Source organism: Panthera onca, chromosome A1 (genome assembly GCF_046562875.1).
Source record: "Panthera onca isolate mPanOnc1 chromosome A1, mPanOnc1 haplotype 2, whole genome shotgun sequence".
Taxonomy (NCBI): domain Eukaryota; kingdom Metazoa; phylum Chordata; class Mammalia; order Carnivora; family Felidae; genus Panthera; species Panthera onca.
Window position 1 is genome coordinate 3,620,679 of NC_138339.1, and position 19,937 is coordinate 3,640,615.

Sequence of the window (19,937 nt, forward strand, 5' to 3'; positions counted from 1 at the left end):
ACCAAGAGCCAAAGCAGTGCGTTTCCCAGGGCCCAAGCGCAGACTCGCGTCAACGAGCTCCCGGGGAGGACCGATGCACAAAACACACCCTCCTGCACATGGTCGACTTCGAGAAGACATGACGAGCCTGTTGGAGCGTCACGCGCTCCGGTTTCGTGGGGCGGCCAGGAATGTGCCAGAGCAGTCAGCACCCTGGATCCAACCACGGTGACACCGCGTTCTCTTGCTGTGGAAGACACTAACGGTGGGGTTGGAGGACTGACGTGTTTGGCATCAGGAGACGCTGCTTTGTAAGACATTTTAATTTGCAAGGAATGAGTCAAAGATTTAATTTAGCCGCTTGTCACAAAGTCAACACTGAATGATGATAAATTTCAGCGTTGCCTTTTTTTCCCATAAGTCAAAGCTCTTGGCTATTTGATTCTTCTGGAACACATTATCTATTGGTTTCTTATTATCACAACGCCTATGTGGTTTATAGGCCTTCTCTAGCTCCTTCTCGCTACACGCTCGGAAGAACCCTAGGAGGGCGGGCCAGATCGAAGGATGGGGAGAGGAAATCCCCACTGGGGGGAATGGTTTCCCTTGCTGAACAAACTCGGGGCTCCCTTGACATAGAATCCTCAGTCCTAGAAAGTTCCCCATCGAGTTCAACAGTTAGGTAGTGACGGTGTTATCAAGATCCTGAACAATACTTGGATTATTAGCCCCGTTGGCTCTGAACTGCAGTATATTCAACCACGCAGAAAGAGTTTCCAGAAACGATGGTGATGTCATGCTGAAGTTGTGTGCATATAAAAGTAGTTATAATATCACAGAAGTCCATAACTCAACCAAAAATCCTTGGTTCTTACAGAACGGAAAGAACAGTGCAGTTGGCAAACGGTCTCTGTCAGGCCGGGTGGGCCGTGAGATTTAATACCAACTGTTATTGTCCTGGTTAGATCTGGGCGGCAGTGTTGCACGCCCACCTCAAACCACTTACGCAAAAGAAGACTTTGGCTCACGGGACCCCGGGCTGAAGGGCCCAGATGCGATGGTGCTCGGGGGCAGGCTAGGACTTGAAGTTAGAAAGCTCTCTTGGTGCTCTCTGGCTATGGCATTTCCACCGGACAGGACGGGGCTGCCCAGAACGGGAACCAGCCTCTCGCAGAGCACAGACAGACTCCCCTGGCATTCCTCTCTCCGCCCCATAATGCAGACGTTTCAGGGGCTCGACCCTTGGAGCTGCCTTACTTTAGGAATCAACCCTGGATGAATGAACGGGGCCAGGGTGAGGGAAGGGAGGGAGAGCGAGGTCTGACCACTGACCTGGGTGGGTCCACGTACCCGCTCCCGGACCGAGTGGCGGTGGGGAGGTGGGCGGCTCCCTTGACACTTCCCAGAACAGGAATTCTGGACCAGAAAGACCGATGAGATGCACAACAGATTAAAATAGCCTTGAGAGATGCCAGACTGCTTTGTAAAGCCCTTTCTCATATTCCGCATTCAATTATCTCACCGTGAGATGAAGGATTTTTATTGTCCTCCTTTTAGAAATAGAAGACTGGGATTTGGTTAAAAATCTAGGTCCTTGGATGGCACATTTCCAAAAGTTTTTTGTTTTTGTTTTTTAATGTTTATTTGGTTTTGAGAGACAGAGGGACAGAGCACAAGCAGGGGAGGGGCAGAGAGAGGGGGAGACACAGAATCCGAAGCAGGCTCCAGGCTCCGAGCTGTCAGCACAGAGCCCGACGTGGGGCTAGAACTCATGAACCTCGAGATCATGACCTGAGCTGAAGTCGGACGCTCAACCGGTTGAGCTACCCAGGCGCCCCTCATTCCAGAAGGTTTTAACTTATTAAGACATGGAGTGAAATTATGTTTTCATAATTTGAGCAATAAGGGGCTTAGAGAGCCTCATCTAACATATACGAGCCTGCTGACGTAGGGATTTTGAGGATGTACAGATCACACAACCTGTCTGTCTTTCAGAGGGCAACGGTCCTGAGATCAGCACAGCATTCTTGAGGCCCAAGGAGTGCAAAGCGAGCCGGGGGATCTTGCGACAGCACGGCGCACATCATTACGGAAGAAGCCGAACGCCTTGGTTGCCGGATGGCAAATGGGGAGCATCCTGTTGCAGCTAAATTAAGAAAACGCAAGCATCGATCCAAGGGCAGTGCCGTCTGCATGAGGCAGCCCGTCCACCACGTAGCAGGTGGCTGGAAAAAACAGTCGCTTCAGCAAGAACCGAGATGTGCCTCAGGTCAGGCAGTTTCAAAGGATTCGTGTAAGTTGCATGTGTGCCATAGTCAAGGGGTGACATTCACAGAAGCAGCACTCTTCAAATGGATTTGCAGCACGTGACCAGAGCCACAGTCTTCACTACTCCTGCCCCACACCAGGCCACAGCAAGGGTCGCAGGGCCCGGAGAGTTCAAGCTGGGGGAGAATCTCCAGCTGTAGGCCAGGTCACAGAAGGCTGCTCTATTAATCAGTCCTAGAGTCCAAACGCTGTTGTTGTTGTGTCTAGAAACAGAGGTCTGGAGAGACATCTGAAGATCCTGGGCCTATGACTGAAGATAGCTCATCTCCAGTCAGGCCCTCCATACCTACTGTTAGTTGTCAGGGCACTCTCTTCGGAGGCAGACGCTGGGTTGTGTTTTTCTCCGTTGCACAGTCCTTGGCGGGCAAGCCAACCGGAGACGGTTGATTGACGCCCTTGGGTGGTGGGGGCGGGGTGGTTACACCTCTTCGCAAACAGCTCAGTGTCAGCGTGTGGTTGGCTGAGTGAGAGAGCAGGTGTTTCGCAGACTGATGGCTAAACATTCCGGCGTGTCTTCAGTAAGCACGGATGACACGGCCGCACACATAAGTAGAAGAGATCAAGATATCACAACTCACGTGTTAACCAAAAGTGTTCCGCAGAGAAAGGATGCAGAAATCTGTCCGGGGCCGCCATAGCGAAACATCAGAGCCCTGGTGGCTGAACCAGTAGACGTTGATTTCTCATGGTTCTGGGAGGCTGGGAGTCCAAGGTCAAGGTGTGCACAGGTTTAGTTTCTCCCGAAGCCAAGTGCCTTCTTCTCGTGTCCACACATGGTCTTTCCTCTCTGCACACGCATGCCTCGTGTTTCTTCCTGGAAGGACATCAGTCCTATTGGATCAGGACCCCGCCCTCGTGATCTCATTCAAAGGCTCTGTCTCTACATATGGTCATGGTGGAGGTTAGGGGTTTAATATAGGAACTTAGGGAGGACATGATTGGGTCCTTAACCAGAACGGAGGCCTCTAGTAGCTGGTAACTATTTTTTCTGGAGCTGTAAATATAGAAAACGCTCTTTGGGGAACATTGGCATGATTTTTTCCCCCTGGGATTTGGCACTAGGTTCCACCGCTGCCTGAATCTAGGGTGGGACCATCTCCTGGCCTCGGTAGCCAAAGCCCAAACCATCACCTGTGACCGGGTGTTCAGTGAGGGCAGGTGCTTGTGGCTGACCCAACAATGACCTTCTCATCAATGCAATAACGCCTATTTCCTCCCAGTTGAAGGTTAAGTTTGAGGCTTTTAAAAAATATTTTGTTGATTTTACCACTTCCAGAACATATTTGAATCAAGTCCTTCATTGAAATTAATAGTCTATCAGTCTAAGAAATGACTATTTCTCTCAATAAAAATGGTCTTTACAAGGCCTTTTAGTGCATGCCTCCCACTTTCCAGCGTTTGGGTGCTACCTTCCAAGTCAGAAAGAGGGAATCTCTGCATAGCATGGGCCCAGTGTTTGTATCCCCCTGTGGAGGACAGGCCTGGCGTTAAGCTCTTCGATCATAACCTAAGTGCCTGACATTAATCATTTTTTAAAAAAATTTTTTAATGTTTATTTATTCTGACAGAGAGAGACAGAGTGCAAGCGGAGAGGGGCAGAGAGCAAGGCAGACAGAATCCAAAGCACGTTCCAGGCTCTGAGCTATCAGCACAGAGCCTGACGCGGGGCTGGAACCCACGAACCTTGCGATTCTGACCTGAGCCGAAGTCGGACACGTAACCGACTGAGCCACCCAGCCGCCCCTAGCCTTTTTGATTGCCAAGGCATCCGTTTCAAAAACATCCATCTCAAATAAGCATACTGCGAGCTGCATGACACAGCCCCCAGTGAAACAACCAGGTGAGGACTGAGTCTGCCCACACCCAGGAGGTCACCGACGCAGAAAGCCCTCGGTATCCAGCTTACAGAGGATTCGAGAGACGCTGCTTCTCCCTCCCCACACCCTCTTTCCTACTGTTGTTTCAAATTAGCGATAGTGAGCCCACGAATTCCTAGGCACCCCTCCCTCGCCCCCAGTAAAAGCAGAGCCCCAGGTCCGCCCACGCTCCCTTTCTACCCACGACCTGGCTGTGTGACCTTGGACACGCGGTGCACCCCGCAGGACCTGTGAGTAATAGAGCGTGCTCCCTAGGTTCCCCGACGCTTTTTGCTGAAGTGCATCCTGAGAGCATAGTAAGAATCACAAAGGCCGGTCCAGCCACGATGGCTCTAGCAGGGGCAATGTCTGAGGACTCACTAAAAGTAACAGAGGCCTGGGTGGGTGCCTCCGGCCTTCCCAGCCAAGACCGGCATTATCAACAGGCGAAGACCAACACAACGCCCCCCAAAATTCAAACACTGAGGCCCTAAGCCCCGCTGTTTCAGCTGCCTGGCCCGTGGGATTTTGTTACAGCTGTCTGAGCGGCCCCGGGCTGCCGTCTACAGGATTTCCTCTTCTCTGGCTCACGTTCCCGAGTCCACAAAACAGAAAGACACATTCTTTGTAGCTATAATATTTTTTTTTTTTGGGTCTCATTCATTTAGGCGCGAAGACGTGTCACCCACAACACCCCCGGAGGTGTGAAAGGTACATTCCGCAGTGACATTCTCCACAGGGGCAGGATCACTGCCCGCTGCCAGGTGATGGCATGTTTTGCGGGTGGGAAAAGAGAAAGGAATTGGCTATCTGAGCAAGAACGGCTGCCAGGCTTGACTTTTACTAGAAAAGTTGGTCCAAGCTTCCTAGTGTTTAGAGAAATGAAAAAAACGATAGGTCAGGCAGTGGCCAAGAACTTCTGAAGGACCTTTGACTGCCAGAGCTGATGTGACAGAATGATCCAGAGCTCCTGCTGATCGCAGAATCCGTGGGGCTGTTTTGCTCCACGTGGAGTATACCCTAAACAGGTTTCAGAAATGAAACGTTTCTCCGAAATCTCTGGGTGGTCTCATCCAAACCCAAAACATTAACTAAACGTGAAAGGCTTCTAAATAATGCAGCGGCTGAAATCAAGGGTTATATGCATTTCTTTTTTTAAATTTTTTACATGTTATTTATTTATTTTGAGGGAGAGAGGGAGAGAGAGAGAGAGTGAGTAGGGAAGGGCAGAGAGAGAGGAAAAGAGAGAATTCCAAGCAGGCTCCATGCTGTCAGCACAGAGCCCGACTTGGGGCTCGAACCCATGAATTGTGAGAGCATGACCTGAGCCAAAGTCAAGAGACTGATGCTCAACGTACTGAGCCACCCAGGCGCCCCGAGAGTTCTATTTATTTCTAAATATTTTTTGAATCTGTTTGTTCACTGGAACATCCGTCTAAGCTCTCATTCTGTGTCTGAGAGACTTTAAAAACCCTTCCAGACTTTGTAGGCTTACTGTGCAGTCAACAGAGCAGCCCCTCCCTTTGTGATGCTGCGGTCACAACAATTCAAGATAACATTAGACTACCTCACTCCCACTATTGTTTTCACTAAATTCAGAAGGAGGTAAGCAACCAAAGATAAGCGTTTGGATTTTGAAAAGAAAAGTGTAAACACAGAATTTTATTTCCGAGGGAGGAAGAGCGTCCTAACGCCCTGTAGAACAAACCCTGGGCTCCGTCAGGCAGAAAAATCTGGCAATTGGGAAGTCAGATAATTCAGTGGGTACGAGCCCGACAGAAATAGCAACTGGCACATTGATATGTTTGGGGATAGTCGTGCTGATAGTAATTCAAAGAGCTTCTAGTTAAGCGATTGTCTACACTAATTGTGTTATCAAAATGAATTTTCATATTCTAGATGTCGCAACACAAGGAAAGAAGGTTCACACTTCGATGTGGTGGCCATGCGTACGTCTGGAAAACCCTTCTATTATGTTGTGTTCTACTTGGTAGCCATCATGCAAATATACTACCAGTTTTATAATTGACTTAATAGGGTTTTGTAATGCATTTTTTTCAAGTAGGCTTCATGCCCAGCATGGAGCCCAACATGGGGCTTGAACTCACGACCCTGAGATTAAGACCTGAACTGAGATCAAGAGTCCGAGGTTTAACCGACTGAGCCACCCAGGCGCCCCTGTAATGCCGTTTTAATGAATATAAAGTAAGGGTTTGCTTTCGGATTCTTTTCATTCGTTTATCTCATTGCCACTAATGGAATTATCAAACAAATATATTCCAAATACTCATGCTTTGCCATCTGATGGCAGCACAATGATTGAAAATGTAGTTTGGTGGGGTGCCCGGGCGGCTCGGTCAGTTGAGCGTCGGACTTCGGCTCAGGTCATGATCTTGCGGTTTGTGAGTTCGAGCCCCGCATCGGGCTCTGGGCAGACAGCTCGGAGCCTGGAGCCTGCTTTGGATTCTGTGTCCCCCGCTCTCTCTGCCGCTTCCATGCTCGTGCTCTGTCTCTCTCTTGTCTCTCAATAATAAACAAACATTATAAATAAATAAATAAATAAATAAATAAATAAATAAGAAAATGTAGTTGGCGAGTGGTTTTTCCAGTCCTGGGCTATGTCACAGACACTATCTATATGCCATGAACTCAGAGCATCCTTCCACGATGCAGACACGAAAGACACTGGAAACACGAGCACAAAAAAGCCTCCCGAACCTTTTGCTCAGTGTGGTTGCTGCTGTGTGTTAGATCTGAGTTTTCCCCATGGGATGCGCAGGGGAAGAGGGGAGGGGGGCAGGAGACAGGACTGTCCCGCTTCTGCGACAAGCATGAGGGATGCCATTTCCAGGAGACCCGTGTGGAGTAACGGAGTCGTTGAATTCAGCCACGTGTCAACACCCCTCACGGAGAACTCAATCTCTCCCCGCGACCACCCTCCAGGGACGCATCTTGGATCTTCCGTGCTGTCCGTGTACACCAACCGGAATATGCCCCGATATATGGCCGCGAAAGTAAAGAGCCATCTTGTTCTACTTTGGAAAGACATCTACGGGAGATGTACCACCACTGCCCAAACTCATATCATTTTCACTTAAAAATCGTATTGTTGTTAAGAAGCTGAAACAGACCTATAAATTCGGAAAACACACCGATGGTTGGCAGAGGGGCAGGGGACGGGGGGAGGGGCGGAGCTGGGGAAGGGGAGAGGGAGGTTCAGGCCTCCTGTTACGGGAGGAATGAGTCACAGCATAGGGAACACAGTCAACGGTAATGTAACCGCGGTGTGTGGTGACGGGTGTTGGCGACACCTGAGGTGAGCACCGTGTAACTTCCAGAAACGCTGAATCACCGGGTTGTGCACCCGCAACCAATGTGCCCTTGCATGTCAACTGTACTCGAATGAAGGAAAAAATTAAGGAAAGGACGTTACATTGTTAAAAATACCTCCCCTGATCTAGGCTGAAAGAACAGAAGGCACAAAATGGGCCATTAAAACATGGTCAGTCTAAACCCTGAAGGACAACTCACAGGTGAAAAACCACACGGAAGCAGAAACCAGCATTCAAAGTGTCCTCGAAACGTATTCTTCTCTTCAAATCTAACGGACTGTTATTCTTCTAGCTCGGAAAGCGAGCAGATGTCCCTGACTCACACAGTACTGAGAACGTGTGCATTATCCCGGGAGGGGCTGGGACTGTTCCTGGAGAAACGCATTGCCCATTCAGATGTAGGCATTTGCTCTCAGTTTTTCAGATGACTCCAAAAGTCATCTGCAATATATTGCTACTTTAAGAATAAATCACTGATCCACTAATAGCCCTGATGGATCCATTTTATTTGACTAATCAAGTTGCTTGATGGGGTTCCAATTTTTTAGATTCACAAGGGAGATTGGATTGCATGATGCGCAATTTTTCACGCTGATTCCTCTAATTACCAAACCTTAATGCAGTTTCTGGTCAAAAATCACAAATGTGTTTGATTTAACAAATGCTTCCTTCGCCACAAACAAAGCCCTTGAGGTATGCTTTTAGAGGTGGGGACGGTTTTCTTCTTCGGCATTACCTAATCTGATAAAGTACAGCCAGATGATTCAAAGTGAAAATCCAGATGCAGAAAAAATACTTTAAAAGTTTCAGAGCACTTTTTAAAATTCCTACTGGCTACCCTACCATGCTGTGTCATGGCAAGGTTGCCATATGTGATTTAACATAAATCAGTGACAGAATTAATAGACTCAGTGTAGCTGGCTCTGATACCCAAGGGTGAAAATTATGTTTGCCCAAAGTGCAGGGCATTTAAGGGAGGAATTTTCTCCATGGCAGATCCCGAAACACAGATCCAATCTAGCTGTGTGAAAAATACATTATGCAGAGAGGATCCTTCGGGACTCAGTTGGAAGGAGGTGCCCATGGAAAACCCTGAATCAGCTCCTTGGGAAGAATACAAAATAAAGAGGGCATTGGTAGGTAGAGTAGGAGATCCAGGGGTGTCCACAAGCAAGCAGAGTCCCGTCTTCTCTAGGAATTCAGGATCGATGACCTTGGGCACAAGATGTGACCTCAAGGAATACAGATTCCCACAGGACCCGGAAAGGATTCTTCTTTAGGAGCAAACCACAGATATTTTCTATCCTTGCCCGGGCAGGACACATCTCCAGGCAGAGGACTCTGACTTGGGAGTGAGAGGGAACGATAGTCCGTAAGAACTGAAGTGCCCCGGAAACACAGGCATCTGGGCCCTGCATTGAGCGAACCCCGAATCCTCTTATGTCAGCTGAAGGAAGAAGAAACCCTCCGGGCTGAAAGAGTTGTAGAGTCTCGCTACGTATGATCTTGTCTCTGTGCAGCCTACTTATTTAACGGTTGATTTTGCACGGATCCCATCACTTTCTGTTAGTCATCCTTGTTCCTGTAACTGAAGCAACAGCTTTGACCTGATCGATCTGGGCGAGGAGAGTGCAACCCAGCTCGTCTATCGAAGCAGAAATTGCCCGGGACGAGGTTAAACAGGCAAACGCTTGACTCAAGCCTTTTGCAATAGGGGAGGGAGACCAGAACTCAGTCTGAGCTCAGCTCTGCTGAAACAGGGCGGCAAGGGTTCAATCCTCAAGGGAGCTGGTGGACAAGTACCGGAGGGCGTGAGGGACGAGGATGGTCACGGAGGTGCATCCTGCACCGATTGTTCTGCATCCGCAAATGTTCGCGTCTGTGACTAGGCCACCTGTGTTTGCTAATTGTCACCCATTAGACTAAGGCTCCCACCCTCCCACAGAGACCAGGGGACCGGGGCGCTATCTTCCTTCACGCTCACGTCTTCTTGAAAAAGACATCGCTAGGTTCTAAAAGTGGCAAGAGCCTTTTTAAAAGAGTCCCATGTATGTCAAAGGCACAGAAAAAGGACTTACAAAACTTTCCCAAAGAAAATACTCAAAGAAAAGGGAGGTCGAGGGCCAAGAGTCAAGAAAAAAATCTGTCTCAAGGTTAGTCAAGCCGAGGGGGCTATTAAGGCTGTCCTGGACAAGTCCATGAACTAGAGATTTGAGAGATTATTCAAAATTGCATAAAAGCAAGCAATAGTAGGGACACCTGGGTGGCTCAGTCAGTTAGGTGTCTGACTTTGGCTCAGGTCATGATCTCGCGGTTTGTGAGTTCGAGCCCCACGTCAGGCTCTGGGCTGACAGCTCAGAGCCTGGAGCCTGCTTCCGATTCTGTGCCTCCCTCTCTCTCTGTGTCCCTCCCCTGCTCGTGCTTGGTCTCTCTCTCTCTCTCTCTCCCTCTCTCTCTCTCTCTCTCTCTCTTTCTTAAAAATAAATAAACATTTAAAATTTTTTTAAAAAATAAAAAAGAAAGCAATAGTAAAAAAAAAACTAAAGGAGAAAACAAAAACACTATCTAAACACACAAAGAACAGGATCCATGGAACCGACACCTCATGGAAGAGTCTCAACAGAAAAGCTGGAAACAGCCTACAGGGGTCACGTCCGCCTACAAATGATGGATGAGCGTCCAGGCTCATCGGACCCTATCAGAACTTATTGTTAATTCTGTTTATTTCATTTCCTACCATCAACATCATGAAGTGGGACTCCTCGGTGAATTTCAATTGCTACGCTTGAAACGGTGGTCAGGTTGTGTGTCCCTGACTAGCAGGTGGCGAGGCAGGCTACCTTCCGAATGACAGATGCTCCATGACCTCGCACACGTAGTTAGCCAGAGCGTGTGCACGCCAAAGTAAGGATGTCTTCGAAGGTGGCAACTGTGACTCACCGGGCAGATCCTAGGACCTCCACCCGTGACCTGGGGCAGAACAGACTTTGTAAAGAATGGAGTCTATAAGGTGCTGCCCCAGACTTGCTCCGGGGCTGGGATCCACACACACAGCCTTTTCCCTTCAAGTCAGAGACTTGGTGAAGAGCAGAGACCTGTCCACCAAGGGGAGTTTTCATACAGCACCCAGCCTGCAGAGAGCACGGTAGAGAAGTCTCGTAGTCAATCGGGTACGTAAATGTGGAGATTAGCAGAATGTCTGAATTCAGATCAGGAAAAATGGATGAAGAAGAGATAAGGGTGGCAGTTCAAGAAACCTGGGTCAAAGCGTCCAGGGCAAGGCTGAGGCTCGACAGCAGAGGCGAGCGCGGGGCAGAGAAAGGGCGGAGCCCAGAGAGAGGCACCCATGTTCGGACAGAACACACGGAGGCCGAAAGGGGTTTCAAGGTCAGATGCTACCAAGAAAGATGGGAGCAAAACCAGCTGATTGGCTTCCTGGCCCCTCACTGGGACCTCGGCTGGGGTGCAGAGAATTGAAGCGAGGGGGGCAGGAAGGACACGTGTCAGCCTGGACCTCTAGAAGCACGATCACAAAAAATAGGAGAACTTGCAGATCGCATCTGCGAAACCACCAGGACCAAGAGGGGTTGGAGGTGTTTGGTTGTAAGTCGGTTGTTTATGATGTAGATGCGAGTGTGTTTCTCTGGGGACGTTTGGAGGAGACAGAGAAGGACATTGGGAGGGCCGGATGCCAGAGGACCCGGTGTGAGCAGCGGGCAGTGGGAAGAACACGCAGTCACCGACCCCACAGTGGACAACCCCAGGGGCTAACGCTGCGGGTGCCGCTGTGTCTCCGTGAAGTCGCTGGATGGGGGGGGAGGTAAATTCTGGGGGAGACGGTTAGGTCAGTGGGGAGGGCATCGCTGGAGGGCACTCACAAAACGCAGAGTCAGTTTTGTTGCACAGGTAACAGACTCTACGGGAAAGCCCGCTGGCCCAGAGGGCCCGGTCGTGCGCGTTTCTCCAGCAACACTCGTTGCCCCCGGGGTCAGCGTGCGGGGAAGGCAGATGGCAGCGTGGTTGACATGAAGTTCTCTGCAGGGACGTGTTGAACCTCTGCATCATGCGGTCTGAGCTGGAGTGTGAGACCTGGAAAGGGAAAATAGGACGCTGGTACCGGCAGAGAGACAACGTCACCTGTCCCCATCTCCTCTGGTGGGAAGTCTTCCTCTGCCTATCCCGGCACCAGAAGAAAGGCCTGGCTTCCTGTCCCCTGCCCCTCGCCGCCCACTCTGTCCCAAGGAGGAGGAATTAGCTGGCTCGAGTTAGGGACACAGGCCCCCGTGAGGAAGCCTTTAGCGTTGCCGACCCCTCTCCTCTCCTGTCCTCAAGGAATTCCTTCTCCTCGCTGCCTCCGCCTCCAGGCAGTCAGGAGCAGAGCAGGGTTGCGGGCCTCACCCAGCACTCCTCCCCGAGAAGCCAGCCGGGGGGGGCGCTCTGGCTGCGAAGCTGGGTTCAAGTGTGAAAAAAAAGATGCATTTTGGCTTCAGGAGCAGGCACCTTTCTCCAGGGCAGGGGAGCTGTTTACAAACGGCTGACTCAATCTTCCTTTGCAGTCGTGGGTGCTTTGCAAGCTACCCCAGTGCCCACGAAGGGGGGGAGGCTGAGGTCAGACGTTGACGGCAAACCTACCAGCCCTTCCCCAACGGGCGGACCCACAGACCTTCCTGGTTCAGTGGAACTCGAGTAAGACAGGGCGGCCTTGACTTTTAAGAGAACTCCCTGGGGGATGTTGCTGGCCTGCCCTGCTCAGAACGCTGATGCCTAAGGAAGACCACTGGTAGAGGGCACGTGCAATCCCGAGCTCAAACATAATGCAGGAAACTTTGAGACAGTATTCGCGGGCTCCTCCTGGGCCTGCAACCCAGCCTAGGAACGGCCCAGGGTCCCTACGAGGAGGAGCCCACTCTAACGCCGGAACCGATTCCATTCTCAAAGCCCAGGGGACTTCCCGGCAAATCTCAACATCGATAGAAAACACCCACCCGGACGTGAAAGATCGTGGGCTAAAGCTCTCTGCACTCCTGTTTTCAGAATCGATGTTTTCAGCTACCTACGTGTTCGTTCCTGTGTTGGTCTCCACCCACGGGGCTCACGTCGGAAAGGCTAGACGCGGCCCGAGGTCCCGGCCTGGATCATCTCATGCGTGTCCATCCCATTTGTCCTGCGCTTACTGAAGAAAGGCGGACGGAGTGCAAGACGGACCCCCGAGGACGCGGGCCGCGCAGCCGCGGAGTCTGGAACCTGCGTGTAAATGAGGCTACGCGACGTCCAGCCCGTCCGAGGTGGGGGGCGGGGGGCAGAGCACGGGGAGCATCTTCCCACGTCCCCCGATCCAGGAGATTCCAACCCTGAACACCCGTTCACCGTAGGCGGTGTCCCAGGGGGAGCAGAAGCCCACGGGCAGGTCTGAGAGAGGAGGCCCCAGGCTCACGATTCTGGCCCAGGCTGCGCTGAGGCTGCCGTCCCTGCACACGGGGCGTTTCCACGGCCCCATCAGACCACATGCCTGCGAGCCTCCTGCACCTGCCTCTGCCACCCTCCAGCCAAGTCAGAATCTTCCAGCGCCTTGCGCACGCTGGCCTCTTTCCTTCCTCCTGGCCTCACACATCCTCAGGCACGCTCTTTGCACGCAGGACTCGGAGAAGGCCTCCCGGACGGTGCCAGGTTAGGCCCTGCCACTCTCCCCTGGGGCGGACCCTCGAGGGGTTCCCCCGTGGTGCTCTCCACGGACGGCGATGCTGTGCGCATCCTTCCCGGAGGCTGCCGCTGGCTACCGTGAGGGACCCCGTGTCATCTTGTTCACTGTGGCGGCTCTTGCACTCAGCACGTTGCAGACATTCAGAGTTTTCCCGGAAAGCATGGATTCCGAGGTACCGCGGGTTGGATCCGAAGCTAACAGCCAAGGTAGCGAGGGAAGCGTCAGGCCAAGAGTGGCCACCGATCGTCCGTTCCGTCCTTTGTTCCGCCAAAAAAGCACAAAGCGATTTCACTATTTGCCGAGGACCCGCCACCGGTGACACGAGGTGCCTTCTGCTTCGGAAGGTTGCCCAGTGAAGGGGGTTCTCTGCGCTTAATGAAACAGCTACAGCCCAGCGTCTTCGGGGATGTGATGGTCACGTGAACAGCGTTAAGAGAACCCGGGAGGTGAGCAGACAAGTACGCTGTATCCAGGGAGGCTATGGACAGCCTGCCTTGTGAAAACTGGATCGGGTCCGTGGGAAGGAGGGAACAGCGTGGCTGGCACCAGGGGGGTGTGGCCGGGGGTGGACGTGGGTGCCGGGAGTAGCCGTGGGGCTCCGCCCCTGGCAGATCAGGACTCTCACCCCAAGATATCACGGATGCCATCACTTCTGGGCAACGGACATTCATAGGGTCTCGGGCCAAGTCCAGCAAGATGCGGATCCTGACGGACACACAGGGCTCACCTGTGGGAGCGGAGATCAGGGTGTGTAGGGAGAGTCCGGAACAGGATGGGGAGAAGGGAGGCTCGTGTTCAAGGTGGTCTGTTTTCCTGTGCAGACAATCGCCTGATCGTAACAGGAGGTGTTGAACACGCCCGCCCTGTGCTCTCTCTCTGCCGTGTGCTTTCTTGAGTCCCCACCACAATGTCAGAGAACACACGCATACACCCCGGGACGGACTGGACGTGCGTGTGGCCCCCAAAACGAGAGCAGGGTCCGATGAGGTCGTGAAGACAGGCGCTCCGGATGGGGTGGTGCCCTTACGAGAGGAAGCAGAAGGTTCCAGAGAGCCCACTCTCCCTCCACACGAGTGGGCCAAGGCGAGGCCAAGTGAGGAACCAGTAGGACCGTCCACAGGCCAGGAAGAAGCCCTCACCACAAGCCGGCCGTGCTGGCCCCTGACCTCAGACTTCCAGTCCACAGACTGTCCTGTAAGCTGCCAGCCTGTGCTAATTTGTCATGGTGCCCGAGGTGGCCAAGACACCTCGGCTCCTACCCTGCTTGGTGGCTTCCCCAGTGGCTCTTCTTCCCCCTTGTCTCCAGAGTCTCTACCCTCCCCCCCACCCCCCACCACAGGCACAGGGCATTTGATCCCTCATGCTGCTGTGACGAGTTCCTGCAAACTCAGTGGCTTAAAGCAGCACAAACTGCTTGCCTCGTAGCTTCGTAGGTCAGAAGCCTGGGCACAGTGTGACTCCTCCAGTCTCTCTGCTCTGGGCCTCAGGACTCTGAGATGACGGTGTTGAAGAGGCCGCCCCTTTCTGGGGGTTCTGGGGCAGGATTCACGTCCGAGCTCATTCAGGTTGTTGGTGGCATTCACTGCTGGGTGTATGTAGGACCATCCTCCTCGTTAGCTGTCGGTCCAGCGTCTTTCTTGCCTTCTAGCGGCCACATTCCCACTCATGGAATCTTCTCTATCAGCACCAGCAATGGTACACAGCTTCTTTTCATGTCTAGAGCTGCCCCTTCTGCACATCTCTCTTCTGCCCCCGGCCAGAGAAACCTCTCTGCTTCTTCTAGGGCTCGTGTGTTAGATTGGGTCAAAGGGGCAATCCAGGATCATCTTCCTGTTTTAAAATAAATCACCTAATTACGTCTGCAAAAGCCCTTCTCAGCGGTACCCAGGATGCTCTCCCTCGCAAAGACATAATCCTAAATGGGTTTGCTCTTGATGTCAGAGTGTGAAATTGATGATACAGATAGGAGAAATTGACAAATATATGTCACAACCGGAGGCTTCAACAACCTTCTATCGGCAGTTGTGAAATCAAGTTGGCAGAAGGGGATAGTGGTCCTGAGCAGAACTATTCATCACTTAACGTGGAGACTTTTATAAGCTACTCCACCACCAACAGCAGAATACACATTCTCCTTACACTCACCTTGAGCAGCAACCCACATAGATCACAGTTTGCGCCATAAAACATAGCTTAACAAATTTAAAAATTAGAAATTTTAAAAATGAGAAAAATTAGAAATTAAAAAAATTAAAAATTAGAAATAGTAAGGGGCGCCTGGGTGGCTCAGTCGGTTGAGCATCCGACTTCGGCTCAGGTCATGATCTCACAGTTTGTGAGTTCGAGCCCCACGTCGGGCTTTGTGCTGACAGCTTGGGGCCTGGAGCCTGCTTCGGATTCTGTGTCTCCCCCTCTCTCTGCCCCTTCCCTGCTTGTGCTCTGTCTCTCTCTGTCTATCAAAAATAAATAAATGTAAAAAAATGTTTGTTAATAAAAAATAAAAAATTAGAAATATCAAGTATATTCTCAGACATCAAGGGTGTTAAACTAGAAAGTAATAACAGAAAGATAGCTAGAGAATTGTCTAATATGTTTACTTTGGGAATTTAGCAACACTCTTCTTAATTACACATGAGTCAAAGGTGAAGTTCCAAAAGAAATTTTAAAATACTTTGAACTAAATGAAAATAAAATAGAGCTTACCAAAATTTGTGGGATATAGCAAAAATCAGTGCTTACAAAGACATTTGTAGCATTAAATGCAAATATTAAAAAATTTTAAACAGAGATAAAATCAACAACAGAAGTTTCTAACTAGACAAGGACGATCATTTTAAGCCCAAAGTAAGTAGAACAAATAAATAATAAAAACTAGAGCATAAGTTAGTAAAAAGTGGAATTAGGAGAATAATAGAGAAAGATAAATGAGGGACGCCTGGGTGGCTCAGTCGGTTAAGCGGCCGACTTCGGCTCAGGTCATGATCTCGCGGTCGTGAGTTCGAGCCCCACATCGGGCTCTCTGCTGACAGCTCAGAGCCTGGAGCCTGTTTCAGATTCTGTGTCTCCCTCTCTCTGACCCTCCCCCATTCATGCTTTGTCTCTCTCTGTCTCAAAAATAAATAAACGTTAAAAAAAAAATTTAAAAAAAGAAAAAGATAAATGAAACTGAAGCTTAGTTCTTGAAAAAGGCCAATAAAGGACAGCTGGGAGCTTAGTTACGCGTCCAACTCTTGGTTCCAGCTCAGGTCATGATCTCACAATTCATGGGTTCGAGCTCCAAGTCAGGCTCCGCACTCACATCATGGAGCCTACTTGGGATTCTTCTCTCTCCCTCTATATGCCCCTCCCCTGATCGTGCTCGCTCTCTCTCTCTCTCTCTCTCAAAACAAATAAATAAACTTTAAATAAATAAATAAATAAACCAACAAAATTGGTAAATTCTAGGCAGGCTCAAAAAGAAATAAATATAGAGACATAAACTACTAATATCATGAATGAAAAAGATGCCATTACTGCTGATCCCAAGTACATTACAAGGATTATTAAAGCACACTATGAATAGTTCTGTGCCTACCAAGTTGATAACTTAGATTAAATAACTTGAAATACAAAATATCAAAACTAAAAAAGAGAAATAGATAATCTGAACAGAACCTGAATAAAATGATATCATTAAAGAAATTGAGTTAATAATCATCAGAAAAGAAAAAAAATACCCAAATGGTTTCATAGACAAATTCTATTTAAGGAACAAATGATGCTACTTCTCTACAATCTCTTCTGGAAACTAGAAGCAGGTGGAACCCTTCCTAACTCATTCTATGAGGCTGGCATTACCCTAATCATGAAACCAAGTAAAGACATTGAAGGAAGGGGAACGACAGACTAATATCTCATGAACATAGACATAACAATCCTCATCAAATATTAGCAAATCAAATCCAAACAATGTATACAAAAAAAAATTATACTCACAACTTAGTGGTATGTATTCAATTTGGGCAAGCCTAGTCCAAAACTTTTTAAATCAATTGGTTTAATCCATCATATCAGCAGACTAAAGAAAAAAAAAAAAACCTTAAGATCTTATCCTGTGCAAAAGATAAGTCATTTGACAAAATCCAACACCAGCTCATAAAAAAAAAAAAAAAAGACCTCTCAGCAAAGTTGAAATAGGATGGAGTTTTCCTAATTTTATGAAGAATGTCTACAAACAACCTATAGCCAACATCATAATTAATGAGGAGCTAGATACTTCCCCCCATCAGATTCTGAGTAAGTCAAGGATGTCGTCTCTCGATGTCCCAGTTCAACACCACACTGGAAGTCCCAGCTAATGGAATAAAATAAGAAAATGAGGGTGGGTCAGTCGGTTAAGCATCCAAATCTTGATCTCAGCTCGGGTCATGATCTCACAGTTCATGACCTCAAGCCCCACATCAGGCTGTGCACTGACAGCATGAAGCCTGCTTGGGATTCTCTCTTTCTCTCTCTCTCTCTCCGCTCCTCCCCCACTGATGCTTGCTCACTCCCTCTCTCAAGAGGAATAAACTTAAAAAAATTAAAAATTATAAAATAAATAAAATAAGAAAAGGAAATAAAAGAGGTACAGATTGCAAAGAAAGAGGTAAAACTGCCATCATTTCCAGATTACATGATTTTAGATGCAGAAAATCTGAAAGAGCCGACACACAACAAAGTCCTAGAACAGATAAGTGAATACAGACAGCAAGGTTGCAGGATGCAGCGTTAATATAAAAAATCGGAGTTACTTTCCTATATACTCGTGAAAAGCAACTGGAATTTAAAATTTAAAAATGCGTATCTTCCTCAATAGCACCCAAACATAAAAGACTTAGACATAACTATAATAAAATATGTACAGGCTTTATATGTGGAAAACAAAAAGTCTCATGAAAGAAATCAAAGATGCCGAGAAATGGGGTGAGAGTCTATGGTCACAGATTAGAAGACTTGGCACATTAAAATCTTCATTCCTCTCAACTTTAGGTATAGATTCAACATAATTGCAATCAAACTCCAAGTAAGCCATTTGGAAGTCACCAGCAAAAGTTCACGTGAAAGGGGAAACGACCTAGAATGCCAGCACAATACAGAAAATAGAGAGTTGGCGAAGAGCTCAGACTACCTGATTTAAACCTTACCATAACTGGCTTCAGGAATAGACTTTAGTGATTCATCACTCATATATTCATTGCTCATCCCAACAAGCGCCCTCCTCAATATCCATCGCCCATCTAGCCCATCACCCACCCACCTCCCTTCATCAACCCTCAGTTTGTTCTCTATCATTAAGAGTCTCTTATGTTCTGCTTCCCTCTCCCTTTTTTTCCTTCCTCTATGTTCATCCATTTTGATTCTTAAATTCTACATATGGTGTTTGCCTTTCTCTGACTGACTCATTTTGCTTAGCATTATACTCTCTAGCTCCATCCGCGTCAGTGCAAATAGCAAGATTCCGTTCTCTTTTTATATCTCAGTAATATTCTATTATATGTACATACTGCACCTTCTTTATCCATTTATCAGGAGATGGATGCTTGGGCTCTTCCCATAGTTTGGCTCAGGGCTCAAACTCACAGCGAGATCATGACCTGAGCTGATGTTGGCTGTTTAACCAACTGAACCACCCTGGCGTCCCTAAAACAGCAATTAGATTCTACTGACACATATTAGAATGGCCAAAAACAAAAATAAAAACACAAAAACACAAACAAAAAACAAAAACAAAACAAAACAAAACAAAACAGAAAAAAAAAAAAAAACACACACCCGTCAAAGCTCACTGTCATTAAGTGTGCACACTAATGACAATTCTCATTTATTGCTGGGGGGAATACAAAATGGCACAGCCACATTGGAAGCCAGTGTAGAAATTTCCTACAAAACTAAACAAAGTCCTACCATACAAGCCAGCAATCGTATTTCTAGGAATTTAACCAACTGCTTTGAAAACTTACGTCCAGGGGCGCCTGGGTGGCTCAATCGGTTAAGGCGCCGACTTCGGCTCAGGTCATGATCTCGCGGTCCGTGAGTTCGAGCCCCGCGTCGGGCCCTGTGCTGACAGCTCAGAGCCTGGAGCTTGTTTCCGATTCTGTGTCTCCCTCTCTCTGACCCTCCCCCGTTCATGCTCTGTCTCTCTCTGTCTCAAAAATAAATAAACATTAAAAAAAAAATTAAAAAAAAGAAAACTTACGTCCACACCAACATTATAAATGCTTATAACTTAATTCATTATACTAATGAATATTAATGATAATTCATTATCACCTAAAAGTGGAAGCAGCCATAATGTATTTCAGTAGATGAACAGATAAACAAACTCTGGCACATCCTTACAGTGGAGGTCAGGATATCCCCGAATATGTTGCACAATGCGACAAAACAATCTAACGCTATAACAAATAAATGAAACAATCTCATAAGGGGAATGGGGGGGGGGGAGTTCCAACCTAAGCAACTTTAGATATTAGTGGAATCTATAATTTGGTTTGTAACTTGTTCTACGAGTGTTCCACAAGATGAACAAACACTTCTAATAAGTTTTAACTTGGTAAACGAGCAATGTCCTGCAATACGAGCAGTACATGACTCCAAATGTCACATGATCACAACTGAGCCAATGGTTCCTCCTCCCCCCCCCCCCCCATTTCTCTCTCTCTATCTCGGCGGGATTGTGGGTGATCATCTGCCATGCTCAGATGTTCAGTCTCAGGCCAC